This window comes from Schistocerca americana, chromosome 5 (genome assembly GCF_021461395.2).
Source record: "Schistocerca americana isolate TAMUIC-IGC-003095 chromosome 5, iqSchAmer2.1, whole genome shotgun sequence".
Taxonomy (NCBI): domain Eukaryota; kingdom Metazoa; phylum Arthropoda; class Insecta; order Orthoptera; family Acrididae; genus Schistocerca; species Schistocerca americana.
The window spans coordinates 475,631,568-475,652,482 of NC_060123.1; the positions used below are offsets into that span (position 1 = coordinate 475,631,568).

General features: G+C 45.4%; 1 protein-coding gene and 1 non-coding gene across 2 annotated transcripts in view; both read right to left on the reverse strand.

Moving 5' to 3' along the window:
• LOC124615369 (ADAMTS-like protein 4) overlaps positions 1 to 20,915 on the reverse strand; it is a 732,241-nt gene that overhangs the window by 488,022 nt on the left and 223,304 nt on the right. The gene's annotated exons all lie outside the window — the stretch shown is intronic.
• On the reverse strand, positions 5,378 to 5,449 carry Trnat-ggu. The gene has a single exon. It is a non-coding gene; the product is annotated as a tRNA-Thr (tRNA).

Genomic DNA, 20,915 nt, shown 5'->3' on the forward strand with positions numbered 1-20,915 from the left:
TTGGTATTTTTGTGGCGCCGAATGTGCTGAAGTCGTTTCTTCAGTTTTCTAAGGATAGCACAATACACTTCCGAGTTGCTCGTTACGCCACGAAGAAGGAGATCAAACAGAATAACGCTTTCAGAGTCGCAGAAGACCGTCGCCATCACTTCACCGGCTGAGGGTGCGGCTGTGAACTTTTTCTTCGGAGGAGAGTTGGATTGGATTGTTTGAGGGAAGAGACCAAACAGCGAGGTCATCGGTCTCATCGGATTAGGGAGGACGGGGAAGGAAGTCGGCCGTGCCCTTTCAAACGAATCATCCTGGCATTTGCCTGGAGCGACTTAGGGAAATCACGGAAAACCTAACTCAGGATGGCCGGACGCGGAATTGAACCGTCGTCCTCCCGAATGTGAGTCCAGTGTGCTAGCCACTGCGCCACCTCGTTCGGTGAGGAGAGTTGTCGTGGCGCCACTCCATTAATTGCTGTTTCGTTTCCGGTCCAACGCGATGAATCGTTTGCAGGCTATTAATGAAGCTACGAGCACATGGAAAAAGTTCACAGATACGCGATCGGCTCGAAGACTTCTTAGATGATAGAGACCAGTATGTTGTCCTCGACAGCCAGTGTTCATCAGCGATAATGGTATGGTCGGGAGTGCCTCAGGGAAGTGTGATAGGAGCGCTGTTGTTCTCTACAAACATAAACGATTTGGCTGACAGGGTGGGCAGCAATCTGCCGTTGTTTGCTGATGATGCTGTGGCGTACGATAAGGTGTCGAAGTTGAGTGACTGTAGGACTTAGACAAAATTTTGTAGTTGGTGTGATGAATGGCAGCTAGCCCTAAATGTGGAAAAATGTAAGTTAATGCGGTTCAGTAGGAAGAACAAACCTGTAGTGTTAGGATACAGTATTACTAGTGTCCTGCTTAACACAGTGAAGTCGGTTAAATATCTGGACGTAACGTTGCAAAGCGATATGAGGTGGAACGAGTATGTGAGAACTGTGGTAGGGAAAGCGAATGGTTGACATCGGTTCATTGGCAAAATTTTAGGAACGAGTGTTTCACCTGTAAAGGAGACCGCATATAGGATGCTGGTGCAGCCTATTCGTGAGTAATGCTGGAGTATTTGGGATCCGTAGCAGGTCAGACTGAAGGAAGACATCGAAGCAATTCACAGGTGGGCTGCTAGATTTATTACTAGTAGGTTCGAACAACACGTAAGTGTTACGGAGATGCTTCGCGAACTCTGTGGTATCGATAGCTACGATGCCACGTTGTAGGTGCAAGTTCTTAGGTTGGCACTACGACACCGACGACAGCGCCCTCTAGCCGGCGCTGTAGAGCTCTACGGGCGTCGCTCCAGATTCAGCCCATTTGATGCCGAAGAGAAGACCCAGCAACATTGTTTCTATTTCATAGTGGGCGAACCACTACTTGTAACTTGGTACATCCAGCTTCGCACGAACGTGCTCCTCAGTGCAAAGTTAGGTATTCACGTTATTATGTATTCAGTTAATATTCTGATATAGCAAAACCATTTCTAAGAGCAGTACCGAGAGATTTTCACCTCATCCTCCTCCTAATCACTTCCAGCATTCGGCCTACCCTTCAGATTTCAGGAGCAGACCCACGCCTGGAAGGCGGGATACAAAAAACTCAAATGGGAATCCCTGGAGGGATTCTCAAGTTGAGAAAACTATTGAGAAAATATAAAGAAGCTGAGTTCCGAACCATTCTACTTCCGCCAACATACATCGCGCGCGAGGACCACAGAGATAAGGTACGAGAAATTAGGGTTCATATGTACAGCCAGTCGTTTCTCCCTCGCTCTATTTGTGAGTGGAACAGGAGGAGAAATGACAGGTAGTGGTACAGAGTAGCCTCTGCCACGCACCGTACGGTGGCTAGTGGAGTGTCTATGTAGATATAGACGTAGGTATAGAACCGATGATTCATCGCCTGTGACGTTGTCCGACAAAAATTGTCACGATCAGCCTCGCAACGCGCAAGTAATTCTGCACAGATGGTCCTACGTTACTCTTTATGGTCTTCTGTCAAACGGCAAGGAACCCAAGAGGCACATTCCTTTGACACCCCAACAGGTCCACGAGTGTGTCAGCACCAGCAACAGAGGTGTCTAGTTGTGAAGCGAAGAGTCTGACTGTGATCCGTCGATCACTTCGAACGGCATCGAGTCATAGCTGTGTGCGGCCGACCGGAAGGCGGGCTGGGGCTGTCGATCGGACAGGTTTGCGCTACCTTGCGATGATGACAGACACCTCGTCCAACGACTCACCGAACTGCCAAGTCTCTGTAGACAATCTGCAAGCTCTTATGAATATCTGAGAAGGTTTTCCACCAAACGAAACTTAATGAGAGTTCTCTGCTTGGAACTCACCTCAGCTACAGACGCCACGTATCGGAACTTTATGTAGCTATAGAGGCTAAAGTGAGAATATTTCACCATGCCCAATGCAAATTCAGCATTTTTTCAACAAAACTGACCGAGATAAAAATGTGTAGTTTTTCATACTGAACGCGCCTCGTAGATGAGTCGCCATAACGAGTACGACACAAACGGCGTACGTCTGAGAGTGGTCTATTTGGTTGTGCTGACAAACTGGTCTGTAGGATAGCCTGAGGTCTATGTCAGTTTTAAGGGTTACCAAATAAAGTTTGTGGTAATAAACCTGTAGCGCAGCCTATGCCTTGTTTTATGTCCGCACTATAACACAGCAAATATTCCGTGATAACCAAATTTATTTGATCTTGTTTCACTCAAAACAAAACTTAAGTTCGACTACACAACACTTCGCTGGCTGTAGCGCCAAGGAGAAATCAGAGTCACTAGTAGAGAATACAAGTCCAAACCACTGCCAACCAGTCGATACCGACGCGTCGCAAGTTTCCAGCCAGGGAGGCCACAGTACGGTTCGGTCGTCATGAATCCAGCAGCCGGGTAGTAAGACAGTCATCGGCGAACATTGAACTGGTTAAACGGGCTCAGGGAGCTCGCTTAAATCCGCAGGTCCGGCCAATCAGAGTGTTGGTAGATGGCGCCCTTATACGGTTGCTCACTGTGGTGGCAAGGGCAGCGCCGCCAGGGTAATCCGTATCGATAGTGGTGTGTACGCTGCCGCTAACCCGGCGACGACGCGTTCACTTGCGCCACATGTCGACATCGTGTGCGGCGCCACCGGTACTCGCTGTGTGCCGCGCGTGTTGTAGCACGCCGCGCCGAGTTGACGGCTGCTGTGCGGCGGCCGATACGACACCTTCGTTGAGCCTTATTTAATTGGTCGAATTCCGTGCTCATGTTACTTGCTAGCGCGGTCCGGAGGCTTTATAGTATAGAAGAGAAATCTCTAAGCTTCGGTGACCGAAGCGCCGGCTGCAGTGCGTTCTCTTCATCGATGAGTGTCGTATATGCCTTGAACCAGACAATCATCGGAGACGTGTTTGGAGGCAACCTCGTCAGGCTGAACGTCTTAGACACTCTGCACCGAGTGTAGCAAGGTAGAGGTTCCCTGCTGCCTTGGGGTGGCATCATGGCCGGCCGACGTACGCCGCTGGTGGTCATGGAAGGCGCAGTAACGGCTGTGCGATACGTGAATACCAACCTCCGACCGATAGTGCAATCATATCGGCAGCAAATTGGCGAGGCATCATCTTCATGGACGACAATTCGCGCCCCCGTCGTGCACATCTTGTGAACGACTTCCTTCAGGATTACGACATCGTTCGACTAGAGTGGCCAGCATGTTCTCCAGACGTGAACCGTATCGAACATGCCTGGGATGGATTGAAAAGGGCTGTTTATGGAGGACGTGACCATCCAACCACTCTGAGGAACATACGCCGAATCGACGTTGAGGAGTGGGACAGTCTGGACCAACAGTGCCTTGATGAACTGGTGGATAGTATGCCACGACAAATAAACACATGAGTTAATGCTGTTGGGTATTAGAGATACCGGTGCGGTGGTACAACATGCAATGTCAGGTTTCCATGAGGAATAAAAAGGACGGAAATGATGTTTATATCGACCTCTATTCCAATTTTCTGTACAGGTTCCGGAACTCTCTGGACCGAGGTGATTCAAAACTTTTCTGGATGTGTGTATTTGCTATAGGCCACCCCATGTAAAAGTAGCGTTAATAGAAGCAATTTTCGGAAAGCAAGAGAATATTACCCTTTCTGCAGTACCCCTAGTTAGAACGGAGTTGCCTTCGGTTCAAAAATGGTTCAAATGGCCCTAAGCCCTATGGGACTTAACATCTGAGATCATCAGTCCACAGACGTAGAACTACTTAAACCTAACTAATCTAAGGACATCACACACATCCAAGCCCGAGGCAGGTTCAGATGATGGTTCAGATGGTCCTGAGCACTATGGGACTTAACATCTGAGGTCATCAGTCCCCTAGAACTTAGAACTACTTAAACCTAACTAACCTAAGGACATCACACACATTTATGCCCGAGGCAGGATTCGAACCTGTGACCGTAGCAGCAGCGCAGTTCCAGACTGAAGTCCCTAGAACCGCTTGGCCACAGCGGCCGGCAGTGTACGAAAAAGTTTCGCCTATGGCAGCTAGTAGCTCGTTAGCAATTACAACTTAATCCAACCGTACCAGCAGAAGGCATCAAGCGTATTTTAATGCTACGTGTCGGATAGGCCCAAATAAAATAAAGCGATGGCACAGCGGTGGGTTCCGTCGGCTCTGATTTGAATATTGCGAGGGCGATGCGCCTATGGCCAGCAATTTGGCTGCTAATGATAGCGGAACTCCAGGCCGGCACACAAACCGCTGGCCGCCCCAGGCGCAAACTGTTTACGCAGGCCGTGTTCCTACACGCGCGGCCCGGCCAGTTTGTTTTACAGGCACGTTCCGCAACCGCAGATCGTTAAGAGAACCGCCAGCCGCGAGCCCCGGCACACAGCATTATGCAAATAACACCGCGATAGGCCGCAGTTCACGGTCAGGCGGTACGCGCTACCTGCAACTTATTCCAAATTGACAATAATTTGCGGTGTTCTGGACGTCCCGGCTGCGGAGCGGAACTGCATGCGAGTCTCGGCAAGAAAAGCCCTCCCGCAACTCTGTCGTGACTGTCGCGCTTTGGACGGAAATTTGCAATCCGTGCAAGGACATGGAAAGGTATCTGTGCTTCTGTACATCCCACTCCCCTTACTCCTATCTCCTTATGCCACTCCCATGCATCGATTCTTTGCTCATGTGTGCAGCGACAGGTCTTATATATCGTTACTGATCATAAACAGAATTTATAGTCTATACTTACAGGAAGCATATTCACAGGCAAATTGCTCTTGGGTCAATATAACTTAGAAATAAGTATATATGCAGACTCAAGCGACGAATGAAAATGCGTACCAAGGTCGGGATTCAAACCCGGATCTTCTGCTCACCGAGCAGATGCGCTGACCACTACGCCACCCTGGCACACTGGCTTTGCACAACTGCACTGACTACCGTAGTACGCCTCCCTCCTCAGACCAAATTCCCATTCTCAGTCCACATCGTATTTCCTCGAAACTCAAACTGCACTGTAGACGCTCTCGTACTATATTGCAATAGCACCTCAGCATCGAATGAAACGGCCGATCCTGCCCGTAACCCAGACGCAGGTGCTTTAATCAACTGAACGATATGGTTCCAGAGGCCTTCTCGAGCTCAAACGTCTATGATACTCATGCGCAGATTTGTACCAAGGCCGGGATTCAAACCCAGGTCTCCTGTTCATTAGGCAGATGCGCTAACTATTACGCCACCCTCTCACAGGGGCTTAGCAGAACTGCATGGACTACCTTAGTACGCCACCCTCCTCAGACCAAATTCCACTTACGTCTTAACCCAATAAACTCAAACAGCATTGCCACTGTGCCAGGGTGGTGTAGTGTTTAGCGCATCTGCCTATTGAGCATGACACCCTGGTTCGAATCCCAGGCTTGGCACAAGTTTTCATTCGTCGCTCCCGTCTGCATATATCCATCCCAGAAGTTTGAGACTTGAGAAGGTCTTTGCAACCAAATAGATTACGTTGCTCAAAATAAGTGTTGTGGCACGTAATTTAACTCCCACTAAATGAAAGCAACTCTGCGATCATTCAGGTAATAACACGTTTCGGTCAAAGGATGTTCGATTTTGTCATTCAAATTTACATCTGATATGAGAGTGGACACTGTCGTTAGATCCGTGTTGAAGGGCTGTTCCGTGTTGTGTTATTTCTTAAACGGATTTCGGTCAAAAAATATTTCTGTGCCAATACATTTTCAGGAGGTGGCGCCCCCTCCCCCCCCCCCCCCCCCCCACAACCTGCAGATATTTGAAAAAATTTCATGATTATATAACAGCCAGTTTCTGTCGACAGACCATCATCAGGCTCTTAAAGGTATTTAGAACATCATATTAGGCGAATATAAAATCATTGACGTCAAACAACAAAACAGTGAATTTGTCATTGCCGTCACAACGTAATATGAATTACGTTGCAAGTATATAAACTGTGCTAGGCAGCGCACCGTTTCATGTTATATTAGTAATCGACGTTAACCCTATGAACAGATGCATAACACATACAGCTGTATGAAGGTGTGCACTGCCTAGCACAGTTTGTATATTGACGACGTAGTTTTTGGTTCCATGAGGCAATAGTGACAAATTCATGGTTTTACCACATGCCGTCAATGATGTTACATTCGACTAATATAACGCTGGAAATGCCTTTACGCAAATAATGATAGTCTGTCGTCCGAAACTGGTTGTTAAATAAAGAAATTTATCAGCAGCTGGCGGAGGTAATCATGACTTTTTTTCAAAAATTGTTGTGCCAATGGATTTTATAAGTTTTTCAGTTTGGGGATCTAAGTGACACTAATTACTTTTTTATGTGTGTAGGTATATTTCCATTCTGTGGTATGTTTTAGCGCATATTTACACTTCAGCTGAAACTTCAGGTGCTAATAGGCCGTGATCGTTGTGTAAAACGTTCTCCTAACGTTTCATCTCTGACTGCGGCAGACATCTTCAGATGTAAAGCGGCGAACTGCTGCTAGAAGTCGAGGGAGCGCCGACTATATAGCCCGTGTACGGGGCGCTACAGTCCATCGTACGTCGGCAACGAGATTATCCCTAGTAGTGTCAACATTCTCGATTCAGAGTAATCGATCGTCATCCAATATGACACCTTCCTCTTTTTTTGTTAAAACTGAAACAATGTTCCTAAATCTTAACAGCCTCTTTACACATGCGCGAATGATAATGATGTGTCGACAGAAGTGCCGACACAGTGTGATTTGAGGGGACCGCAATGCACGCTATAAACACACGAAGGATGGCGTGAGGTCTGAAACAGGATACGTAATGAATGCTATAAAGAAAAGTACGTAGCTTTTGGAATACTTAACTTTAATCCATCCTTGTTGTGTACATCGTTCTTGATGAGACATGCTTTATACGATAAGTATCAATTGCTATGTAAGGCTAATGGCGCCTTGCTAGGTCGTAGCCATGGACTTAGCTGAAGGCTATTCTAACTATCTGCTCGGCAAAGGAGCGAGGCTTCGTCAGTGTAGTCGCTAGCAAAGTCGTCCGTACAACTGGGGCGAGTGCTAGTCCGTATCTCCAGACCTGCCTTGTGGTGGCGCTCGGTCTGCGATCACACAGTGGCGACACGCGGGTCCGACATGTACTAATGGACCGCGGCCGATTTAAAACTACCACCTAGCAAGTGTGGTGTCTGGCGGTGACACCACAGATAATGCGATGTTTTCGATATTACGCTCGTCTTCCGGAATTTTGTTTCACGATCACCCCCTCGGCTAACATTTTCCGCTACCACGGATTTTTCCGTATTTCTCAAGCGACAATTCCTCTTATGATCAACTAGAAGGACGTTAACACTTCTTTTCGTGATACCAACACAAACCAGTCCACAACTACTGTACAAGGAAGCCGTCCGGTGTGGCCGAGCGGTTCTAGGAGCATCAGTCTGGAACCGAGCGACCGCTACGGGCGCAGGTTCGAATCCTGCCTCGGGAATGGATGTGTGTGATGTCCTAAGGCTAGTTAGGTTTAAGGAGATCTAAGTTTTAGGGGACTGACGACCTCAGAAGTTAGGTCCCATAGCGCTCAGAGCCATATGAACCATTTGTACAAGGAAGTTTATACACACCCGATGTAGCCAAAGGAAGACGTATATATTTTGCTGATCTTAAACATTCTTATATCTTTCCAGTGTGTCTGAAGATATTTGTCATACCATACTTGCTCAACACTTTCTAAATTTGATCTGTAATATTACTAATGAACGGAAGGAAAAGCTACCCCTTGGGCAGCAGTTGTTCCTCATTGATTCTGATACTCTCCCTAGGGTGAAATGATAGATCTATCTCGATTTTCAGACCCACTAGGAAGATAAAAGAATGTTTAAGGTCCGCAAAAGATGTACGCCATCCTTTGGGTACACCGGGTGTATATAAAATTCCTTGTAGTTTTCGACTGATTTATAAGAGGAATCGTCACCTGATTCATACGGATAAATCAGCCACAGCGGGACATGTTTACCAAAAGAGTGATCATGAAATAAATTTAATAAGATAAGCATCATATAGAAATCATCGTATCGCGCTTATCAGCTGTTTTTGACGAGTTTGACGAACGAGTTCTGGCAGTTTTTATAACGTTTTTATGTGCATTCCTGTGTTTTCCGCCTTACATATTTACATTTGTTTTCGCTGTTGGATATAGTAATTCAGAAAATGACCACGCCGGTTATTTATTATTACCATTTTTATTGTACTTCTGGATAATCTGTTGGTGACTAACCAGGTAAAACGCGTCATTTTTGAGCGATAAAGAGCGTTGTGCAACCAAGGATTGTTTTTTTTTTTTTATATTAAAATGCACTCACTTTTACGTAGCCTTATTCACCTCAATACGCATTTCAGGTTTTCATTCGCCTTCAGTTGGCGTAATAATTTTACGGTTGGCCCAGTATTTATACTAGTTGTGCACCCCCTCCATGTGGCTACGGGCGGCTCGATCCAATGCGGCCAGCCGGCGTGGAGGGCGGGTAAGGTGAAGTAAGGGCGGGGGGAGGGGGGAAGGGGCGGGTAGCAGGCTGCGCTGTAACCGCTCCGTGGGCATTCCAGATGCGTATGCGCGCTCGCGTCATATTGCTGTTTACATTGGTTTCCACGCCGAACAAAGTCGGTAAATTTCGTCCTTGTTGACGAGGACCTCTTTTTTAATGGTTCAAATGGCTCTGAGCACTATGGGACTTAACTTCGGTCATCAGTCCCATAGAGCATAGAACTACTTAAACCTAACTAACCTAAGGACATCACACACATACATGCCCGAAGCAGGATTCGAACCTGCGACCGTAGCGGTCGCGCGGTTCCAGACTGCAGCACCTAGAACCGCTCGGCCACCCCGGCCGGCAACGAGGTCCTCGTCGATCCGTACTTCTATGGGTTCATTAATAATGCTGCCCGAACAGCCGGTTGTTCGGAATAGCAGCTTGCTGTTGTCAAACACAAAGGTGTGATCCTCGTTTATGCTGTGCACTGCCACTGCCGATTTCTCTGTGTGTGCTCTGTGTATTCGCGTCATATAAAGCTCATGTGTTATTCACAGTGTATCTCAACATCACCACTCCAAAATCTTCATGGACTCCAAGCTGGAAAACAAAGCACCCGTGACACTTTTATCACATAAAAAAACATTTTCTTATATCTTTATTTTGCATTTTCGTACATAGTATCTTGCACCGTGTTTTTAGGCTACCTACGTCAAAATATCATTAATAATTTCGTAGTAAAGGTGGAATCTAAGTTGCAGTGACCGATTCATCTCCTGCGTACATTAAAAAGTGGCTGTTTATGAGTTGCCAAAGCTTGCGAATGTGGCATGAAAACCAGGTTGTGGTGAGCAATTCGTAGCGTAGCCGGAGGGCTATGTAATCTTGGAACCTTACAGTTTCACATTTCATTATGTCGATTTATTCGAATTCACATTTCTGCAGTATTTATATCAAGAACAGAAATTATAAGATGTTGCAAAAGCAGTAAAATTGAAACTCAGTGTTAAATTATTTATTACGTGTTTCTGTATATTTCCAACGAAGTGTTTGTCTACAAATGTAGTCTGAACGTATACGAACGTTTGGTGTATTAAGATTATTGTTACGTTAAAAACCTGATGTTTTCTGGAGATCCAAATAAAAACATGTAATTACGTCATTGGCTAAACAAATCCTCTGTTTCGCTGCCGTAAATTCCCGCGATGGCTCGCGATAAGCGTTACCAGCATTGCTTTGCGTCATCGCGTGGAAGGATCCTCGTAGAGTTTTACCTCGTCGATTTCAAGCCTGTCATTTCACAGCAGTGAAGTCAGTTCATACATACCGTTACAACATCATCGAACACCCTTGCTATCGCATTTGCGGATCAGATCGATATGCCTCCGCGTGGACTTCGTTCATGTGGTCCTAAACTGAAATTGATCTAGAAGAAGGTAATATGTTTACTGAATCGTCTCGCAATGTGAGCTGTCGACTTTACGTGAAATACACATAGTTTTCTCCTTAGCATATGATTAGTACGCGTCCTGCTCATATGGCGATACACGGAGAGCATTAGTTAGCGAGACACGAGGCTATGCAAGACCAGGATCAAATACGCGCGGCGGACTGAAGACCGCCGTGGGAGTACCGGCCTCCTAAGAGTGTCTTCTTAGACGGTTTCAGACTCTCAATTAGGCAAATAGTGAGCCGGTGCCCAATTTCCTACTCAGGAAATACGATACACAGTTAAAATACGATTCACACACACAGAAGAGTGTCTGCATAATTCACCGACAGATGTCACACACGGCTGCTCCCCTTTAGGCATTGACGGTGGCGGCGACGGGAAGTGCATGAGTCCGCAAAGTAAAATAAATCTGCCAAATCCTGAGTACAACGGACACAATACTAGACGGATTAACGCTGAGTAAAGGAAGAAGTATGAGGTCTGCACACTGAATGTTCCTGTGACGCTTTCTCTGCAATCCTTTAAAAGTGGGACGAAAGTAATAAGGGTCGTTCGGATGTACAACTATTACCCCAACATCAAGTCCCTTATCCAGCGTAACTAGAACGCTTTTCGCTTGCTGACAGCGACGGCTGTCAATATGGGGAATATGGATCTCCGGAACATTTAGCTCGATATTGTGAGCGGTTCAAATGGCTCTAAGCACTATGAGACTTAACATCTGAGGCCATCAGTCCCCTTGACTTAGAACTACTTAAACGTAACTAACCTAAGGACATCACACAAAACCATGCCCGAGTGAGGATTCGAAACTGGGACGATAGCAGCAGCGCGGTTCCCGACTGAAGCGCCTAGAACCGCTCGGCCACACCGGCCGACGCAGCTTGATATTGTGAGCGGTGCAGGCACATACACAAAAACGTACCAGGTATTATCCCAAAGACACTACAATTTGTAGTTCCCCCTTTTGGCACGGACGAACACCGGTACATATCGTGATTTTGTAGTGGGATGGCCTTTCGATAATCCCTGTCACCTTCCAGAGGCAGCGGCTAAGAGATCCCAACGGTCGGCAGTAAGAAATCACGTAGCGGGCCACAACAAATACGGCAATATTAAAAAAATCCAGTTGATGCCCTGATGCAATCCTTCTACTTCTTAAAATTGTGTGCTGCCGCAATCCTTTTGCTTTTTGAAGTTGCGCCCTGCCGCGCCGTGGCGTGGTCTCCCGCTTCGTGGCGAGGACGCAGGCGGCTGCGCACCAGCAGCCGACACGTGTGTACGAGGTGAGACGGTGTCGTAAAACCAGCGCCGGCTTATCTGGCCTGCTTGATAATGGGGCTCCCCTCGCTCTTGCCTTGCCGCTCCGCACAGGCGCCGCCTACCGGGAAGGCTTCCGGGACGACACCGCTCATGCAAAACACTCCACTGCTATACTGCTCTGCTGCTAGCCAGTCGTGGACCGTCGCCCCACCGTTCGCCCTGACGCTTATGTACAGTAGGTAAGCTAGGAAACCTATACTCCATTCCACAATGAATCCTCAACTCCGCAGTGGAGTGTGCATCGTTACGACAGTTCCTGAGAAAAGAATCTACATTTTATACAATCAGGCCCGTGGGACAACTTGATGCTCATCAGCCGCCGTGTTATCCTCTGTCATATGGCGTCAATCGGATTCTGAATGGAGGGGCATGAGGAAAGTACACCGCTCTTCCGGTCGTTGTCTTCTTTCCAGACTGCTTCTCATTCAAATAGCTCCTTAACTGACATCACGAGGCTGAATGAACAACATTCTAGTCTTTCCAGCGGTGGGAAAATACCTGGAAGTACTTGGAAAAGAACCGAGGGCTTCTGCATGACTCCCAGACGAGCCGACATCTCAGCATATTCTGAAACGGGGCATTTCTTTCTAAAATCTTGCTTTTCGAAAAATTTCCTCATATTTCAAACGAAAAATGAAAAATATGCCCCTTCTTCGGGATTAGGCTCTTCTCTCTGTTCCAGCAAAGAATATTAGCACTCTAAGAGCGTCGTCGGTCCTCGTCGATTTCCAACTTTTACTCCTCGTCAACGCAAACCAAGAGAGACGACTGAAAACTTTTACAACCGCTCAACGTATTTTCTGCCGTACTCTAATGCATGATTCAATGTTCTATTGATGTTCATACAGCTGCTTTCTCTTCTCCTATAGACGGAATTTATGTTTCTCCCAGACATGCACTCTGTCCGCTAGCTACACCTGCTAAGCCATTCTGCACTTTCCATTAATCTAATTTTTAGACGTCTTTATTCTCTTTTGCCTACCTCTCCTTTCGTCAGCTAAATTCAGGACCCAAGTATTTCTATTGGCCATCGACGTTTTGCTTATTCGGCCCTGTGCTGCCTTCACTATTTCATCACAAAAAAATAGCTAGGTGCAAGTAGCACTCACACACTGAGGGTACCGAAAAAAATTATGAATAAAGATGGTTTATCCATTCCGGGAATCGAGGATATTGTTGATTTTTTGCCTGTTATCGACTAAGACGCTGGCAAGATACTGGTCCCAGGGATTCCAAAGACTTTCGAGAATGTTTTAATTTCAAGTCCAAAGTCGGATAATAAATGAGAAAAGAAATATTTTTTTTCCATGTGATATAATTATAAGTCAACAATTTCGGACCTTTTCCCTTTACTTGTACTCTGATCCTACAGGTTTTGATGAGTCAATTTTCGAGTATCAAAATATGTGACATGAAAGTTCATATCTCTTGACTGAACTTAGATGCTTAAAATTTTTACACCGCCGAAGGACCACAGACCTCATTATGTCACATAAATACGAACTTGAGACGCCAGAGAGAAAGGGTCCTAACACACGGGCAGACAGACCGATGAAATATGACCAAAAATATTTTTTCGTGTTCTATAACTACAAATTAACAATTATCCGAGTTTTTCCCTTATTTGTAATGAGGAACATCTGCTTCTTGCCAAACTGAATGATTCTAGATCAACGGTAAGCACTCTATAGGTTTATATGAGTGACTTTTTGAGTATTAAAATATGTGGCATAAATGGCGTATCTTTTGATTTAAGCGACTTAGAAGCTTAAAATTTTTCGTACCACCAAGGGACCATAGACTCTAAAATAAATCTGAACGTGATATGTCGACTATTCCATAGAAAAGATACAGACCAACAACAAAGCGATTCTGTAAGGGTTCCGGTTTTACAGACTTAGGCACGGAACCCTAGCATGTATCCATTCGCCTTGTAAAGTGAAACTCTTCTATCCGATAGTATTTATAATGTTCCTGTAACGTTAGTACGAGCAAAGACGTCAGTTTTGTATCACTACCAAGCATCTGTTAAAATCTCGAAAGAAGGATGAAGTTAGCACATTTCAAATAGAACAAAGATGACAGGCCGCACGTTTAAACAAGCTTTTGCTTCTCCTCTTGGTCCCCGAGAACACTATCACGTTCATCGTAACCACTCGTTTGTCACAGCAAGATTTTCATAAGTCAAAGTTCTGAGGCTTATTATCTTTATTTATATCGAATCGCGGAGTATATCAGGTAGAAGTACAGAAGTCTGTGGTCGACAGAGTGTGGCAAAGGGGAAAGTGGTGCGTAGATGACCGTTAAATCCCGAACGGAGGGTGCGACAGAGGAATGCCTATGTATATCAGCTCGTCCGGCGAGGGTGCGACGGCGGATATCGTGTGAGCGGCTTTCGCTTTTAGAGGGCTGGCAGTTAATTACCGGGGAATCCGGGGGGAGGAAAGTGCTTCGGCGCGATATCGGTCGCCACTTCAAGCAGTTGCTTCAATTAATGGGGGGTGGCTTCGGTTCGGGAGGCTCAGAGCCTACTGCCACTGCCGCTGACAACGGAACACTTGCCGCCTACAAGCGAATCGTTCCCACTGCGTTAGTTTTGCTTGTACCTTTTCTGTGTCTTTTTTTCCTTCCTCCATAAACCTTCAGCTGTAAAATTTTAGACATAACTATATTGTTTAAGATATTTCCAGTTCGTCTGTCGTATGGGAAAACTACGGTCTGCAAGTTACAATTTACAAAATACAGTTTATAACTTTTTACATAAAGTAAAATTAATAATCGAAATTCAAAGAAAAATTAATAGAAATCTTAAGTTCTATGAAAAAAAATCTTCGACACAGCATTCACGTTCTCAAACTGATTATCCAAAATAGCCGGCCGGAGTGGCCGAGCAGTTCTAGGTGCTACAAGCTGGGACCGCGTGGCCGCTACGGTCGCAGATTCGAATCCTGCCTTGGGCATGGATGTGTGTGATATCCTTAGGTTAGTTAGGTTTAAGTATTTCTAAGTTCTAGGCGACTGATGACCTCAGAAGTTAAGTCCCGTAGCGCTCAGAGCAATTTGAACCACTTATCCAAAATAAATAAATAAATACGTTGTGGACCTCTTTTATCATGTCAGGAGTTAAGAAGTACACTTTCGACATCTAAAGTAACTCATCGATACTGACAATTACATTAAGTGCGTATAGCACTTACGACGAAATAGGGAAGAATTTCCAGTAAGCTCAGACATGTTAGAGAATATAAAAAAATCCTCCAAGCTGTAACAAGATAATTCCTACCGTCGAAAATTCTCGTATATGTACCCTCAACATGTTTCTCTGCGCCTAATGAATTTTGGGACACCCTGGGCTCCAAAAATCGGTCGCGAAATGTAAAACACAGTGAAAATTGATGATGTTTCATTTGCAATAGGTAGCTACACCTTCCAGCTACTTCTCTACATAATCGCGGCTCAGATTAAGACATTTTTGGTAGCATTATCCCAGTATTCCAATACCCTCGTCATAGAAGGCAGCCGCCTGTACTTTCTACCGCATCTCGACGCTGATATGTAGCTTGTCGTCCGTGCCAAAATGTTCACTTCATAGCCAGCGGCTCATGTGAGCAGTGATGAACGTCAGATGGAGCCAAGTCCGGGCTGTATGGTGTGTAATAGAACACATCCTATCGAAAACACTGCAGCAGCGACCTCATTGCCCCTGCAGTGTGCGGCCGAGGATGGTTACGAATAAGGAAATGCATGACAGTTAAGTTGTGAGGGCTGCATGAAATCAGGCGAAATCTGTTAAACGCACTCATACTTGTCATGAGATGCTATTTTCTAGGCATCTTTACGTGTTCACTGTGCACTCAGAACTGGAAAGAGCGACGTGAGGCGGTCGACCGGCATACAGGAGACTCTGTCCAACGCATATATGTAGAGCTTCATCGAATTTTCACTCTTGTTTCCACTTCGCAGTCGATCGGACCCTCTTTCCGAATAGCCCTCGTATATCAGTAACTGCTGGCGATTATGTAAACTGTATCTTGCAAATCATTTGAACAGCCGTCTGATGATGAACTTGTCAGTTAGAAATCGGTTACAGCGCTATTTACTTAAATAAATAGCAGTATTAATAGTGGCTGGTTGCTGTCTTCTTCTTTGTAAGACTCAACCTACATTAACTCATATGCAATAAACAGATTCAGTTCTAGTTTCCATGACATCTATCAATTTCCTAGAATATATTCTTTTATAGCACCGTTGCACAATGTGATATGCTGCCTGCCCTGTTGGATCTAAGTCACAATCGGAACTATGAAGGATGCCCCTTGTGCGGTAGCCCTGATTCTAGCCTGGCCCATCCGGATCTTGTTAGGTGGTACGAAACCTTCGTGGATAGGTCAGGCCCTGGCGTTTTGCAGTAACTGTGATATTGATGCAATAAAATCTTAAAGTGATTAAAAAATTTATATTCATTAATCAGCAAGCGTTTAGAAACCAATGAAGAATCTTAATTATAATTTATCAGTATTGCACTCAGAAACGCAGTCTTCAGTTTTGAAGTTTTGCCTCATTCATGTTATATGTGGTTTTGGCGGAATCTGCATTTGAATTTTGAACTTAAATGAAAGGCAATGCAGAAGGGCTGAGATCAAACATTCTCGTCTGATGATAGTTCTGAGTCCCAGGCAGACGCTGTGACTAATAAATTCTAATGAGTTCAGTTGTAGAATACTCACGATTGTTGAAACGATTTTTGGAGTCCAGGGTGCCCCAAAACTCATTAGGCGCAGAGCAACATGTTGAGGATGTATATAGGAGAATTTTCGACAGTAGGAAATAATTTGTTACAGCTTGGAGGATTTTTGAGATTCTCTAACGAGACTGAGATTACTAGAAATTATCTTCTAATTCGTCATTAGTGCTATATGCACTTACTGTAATTGTCAATATCGATGGGTTACTTTAAATGTCGCAAGTGTACTAGTTAACTCCTGACATGATAAAACAGGTCCACATCGTATTTATTTATTTATTTTGGATAATCAGTCTTCTGACTGGTTTCATGCGGCCCGCCAAGAATTGCTCTCCTGCGCCAACCTTTTATGTAAGAGTAGCACTTGCAGCCCAAGTGCGCAATAATTTGCTGGATGTATTCCAACCTCTGTCATTCTCTACAGTTTTCACGCTCTACAACTCCCTGTAGTACCATGGAAATTATTCCCTGATGTCTCAGCACATGTTCTGTCATCCTGCCCTCTCTTCTCGTCAGTATTTTCCGTACACTTCTTTCCTCGCCAATTCTGCGGAGAGCTTCCCCACCCTTAAATTTGTCAGTCCACCCAGTTTTCTTCGTTCGTCTGTAGCACCACATCTCAATAATTTTTTCATAATAAGGCGCCTCAGTCATAACATATTTCTTTAAAGTCAGTACGGCTATTAGACTGTTGTTTATTTACAGTGTTACATTTACACTTACACAATCATGATTTCGGCTTCTTGACTGAATAAAGATGGTTTACTCAGTAATGAAACTAAGCAGTATGCTCTTCCAGAAACTTTGAAGCCGAAATCATGATTGTGTAAGTGTAAATAGAAGATTGTAAATAAACAACAATCTAATGGCGGTACTGACTTTTAAAGAAACATCTCAAGTACTTGGAATCTCTTTCATTACGGTTTTAACACAGTCCAGGTTTCACTACCATACTGTGCTGTGCTCCAAACGTACATTCCCAGAATTTCTTTCTTTCTCAAATTAAGGCGCGCGTTTGATACTAATAAACTCCTCTTCGCCACGAATGCCCTTTCTGCCGCTGCTAGTCTGCTTTTTATATTCTCCTTGCTCCGTCCATCATGGGTTATTTTGCTGCCTACGTAGCTGAATTCTGTAATTTCATCTACTTCGTGATCATAATTTTGATGTTAAGTTTCTGGTAAATTGACTGAAGCAGATCAGGCATACTTTTCAGTGGATCTAAAATCAAAATTAAGAATTTGGTGACTCGTCGAAAATGTACTCATTGGATCAGAAGGTCTAATAGACAGGAATGGCAAAGAACATCGATCATGTCGTTTTTAAACGAACTACGCTGATGAGCCAAAACATTATGACCACCTGCTAGTAAAGCGTTGGTTGAGCTTCGGAAGAAATACAACAGCAGCTGGATGGATTTAACAAGTCTTTGGTAGGTTTCCGGAGGTATATCACACCTGATTTCTACCCGAAGGTCACGCAATTCCCGTAAACTGCGATTGAGATTTGGGGGGCCTCACTGGCACCCGACAATGTCCTAGATGCATTCTGTTGAGTTGAGATCATGCAAGACATCAACCTGAGGGCACATGATGCTCCTCGGATCGCTGTAGTGCGATTATGGTTTTGACACGGACAGTTATCCTGCTGGAAGATGCCATGGAGAATGAAGGTATGTAGGTGCACCGCAATACAGTTCACGTAGTCCACAACTGTCGTGGTGCTTTCGGGTACCGCCGCAGGTCCCATTGAAGTCGATGTGAATGATGCTATCCCCACCGGCCTGCGTCCGCTGTTTTGCGCGTGTTTCGAGTAGCCGTTCGCCGAGATGTTTGTTTGTTAGTAGAGGGGTTTTGTGGGCGCACGACAGCAAGGTCTTCAGCGCCCGTTCAGTATCATAGTGAGACGGGTGTCAAGGAAAAAAAAAACTCAGAATATTTACATAAAACGGAACATAAAACACGGGAAACAATCATCGGAAAAGATGTGCTCACCCACACCGAAGCGTGGGATGAAGCAGGGCGTCAGCAGTAAAACATGGACAACACAGGAAGAAAACGAGAGAGGGGGCTAAAACAATGTAGCAGATGGAAGTGGCTGGCTGACCGCAAGGAAAAAAAGGGAGGAGTCAGCCACTCTGCAATACACTAAAACCTCCAGCCTAAAAGTTTAGGCCAGAGTCCAGACACATCACAAAACTTAAAAACCCTAGACACACACGTCTCATCATTAGCTAAAACACAGGGCAGATCACCATCAACTTGTGCTTCTGCCCTTGCATCACGGTATAAAATGCAGTCTGTTAAAATGTGGCGGACAGAGATGTGCACGCCACAAGCATCACAAAACGGAGGATCCTCCCGCCGTAATAAATAGCTATGCGTCAGAGGACAGTGCCCGATCCGAAGACGCGTGAGGGCCACCTCTTCCCGCCTGAGCAACCGACAGGAGGAACGCCACGGCCGAGTGGTTGACTTTACCGACCGCAGTTTATTGGCCGTCACCGCCAGCCATTCGTCCTCCCACAACTCCATCCACTTCCTGTGGAGTGCAGCGATGACTGACTGCAAGGGGATAGGACACTGGACCACATCCTGCTCTCTGCAGGCCTCCTTGGCAGCCCGATCAGCCTGTTCATTGCCCCAGATGCCGACATGGTTCGCCGAGATGACGGCCTGGTGGACCAAGAATGTGATTCATCCAAGAATGCGACACGTTCCCATTGATGTGCGATCCAATCTCGTCAATCCCGTGTGGAGTGATATCGTAACTGACGCTGTCGTTGGGTCAGCATGGGGGTCGTCTGCTGCAGGCTGTCATGTTTAAAAATGGGCGCTGAACGGTGAGCTCCGAAACGCTTGTGCCTGCATTAGCACTGAACTCTAGCGTCACATCTGTCAAGGTCGCCGCGAACGCCGATTTACAGAGCGGGCAAGTCTCGGAATCCCACGTTCTGTGATGAGGCCCGGGCGTCTAACGCCTCGTCGCCTTCTCAAGTTTGCACAACGCCTTCCATAGGTACGACAGTAGCATATGAAGAGGCGACAAGCATCATTTAAATCTGGTTCTTCAGGACAGAGCGGATCAGGTTGTGTAAAAAGGGGCCCAAATCAGTTGCTGCTAGTTGCACAAACGTACAAACTTTATATGCTATAAACACTTAATCACAAATGCCCTTAAACGAATTCAGAAACAATACGGCTGAATACCAGAATACAAATGTTAAAATTGCATTAAGGATTACACACGGCTGAAGGCCTTAGTTACAAAATAGAAGAGATGAGGACTTAAGGCCTGGATAACAAGAACTCCAGTAAGGAAATTTTAAAAGGTTTTAGACAAAGATCTTTCAAATTTTAATTTAAGTAGACTGAAGGCCTAATCTTAAAACATTTCACATAAGGTTCGGCTGAAGGCCATATACTGTACATAGAACAACTCAAGGCTTAAGGCCTGGATAATAAATGAAGATACAGAGAAAATTTTCAAATGATGATTTTTTTACTACAGAGGGCTGAAGGCCGTATCTTAAAATATTTCACATAAGGTTTGGCTGAAGGCCACATACTGAACATTAAAACAAACTAAATTAATACACGGCTGAAAGCCTAGCACAGTACTTGAGACAAAGAAAATCACAATCCCAAACAACAGAACAGTGGTGCTCAGAAGTGTTCTAAGGGTCGGCCTGGGGAGGAAACTCTAACCACAGTTTAGGTGAGACAGGCAGCCAAGCATAACACTAAATAATCGAGTGCAGCACGAGTTATGGCCAGCTGAAGAACCAACCAAAAACCTAATCAATTCCGTTCCACCCAACCAACAGCACGACAACCGAAAATATCAGTGAGGATGAAGATCGCAGCAGCAGTACGTCTTGATAACTGCCATCTAAACACAGTCAAGGCACAATAACCACTCAAGCACTCAAAGAAAAAAAAGGAGAACAACATCAAGCTGTCGAACTACACGCTGTGCCGGACAGCATTAACACAGCGAGGAAAAGACACTGCTAACGACCAGGGCAGGTAATTGGAGCGTTAACGGCCACAAGGCAGAAGATATCGCTGGTGCACTTCACTAATACGTTACAATCATTTAAATAGTTATACACCATACAGGAAGACGGCTGCAAAATTTGCCAACTCCAGCACACCATACGTTGCTGCTTGCGGGAACGGCCCAGGAAGCAACAACCGGCAATGAACGAAGAGATGTCACAGTAGTTGAAGTTTCGTAACAGGTTAACTGATTACTCAACTCCAGTACCCATGTTCGGTGGCTGAGGAACTTTGCAACTCTCGCA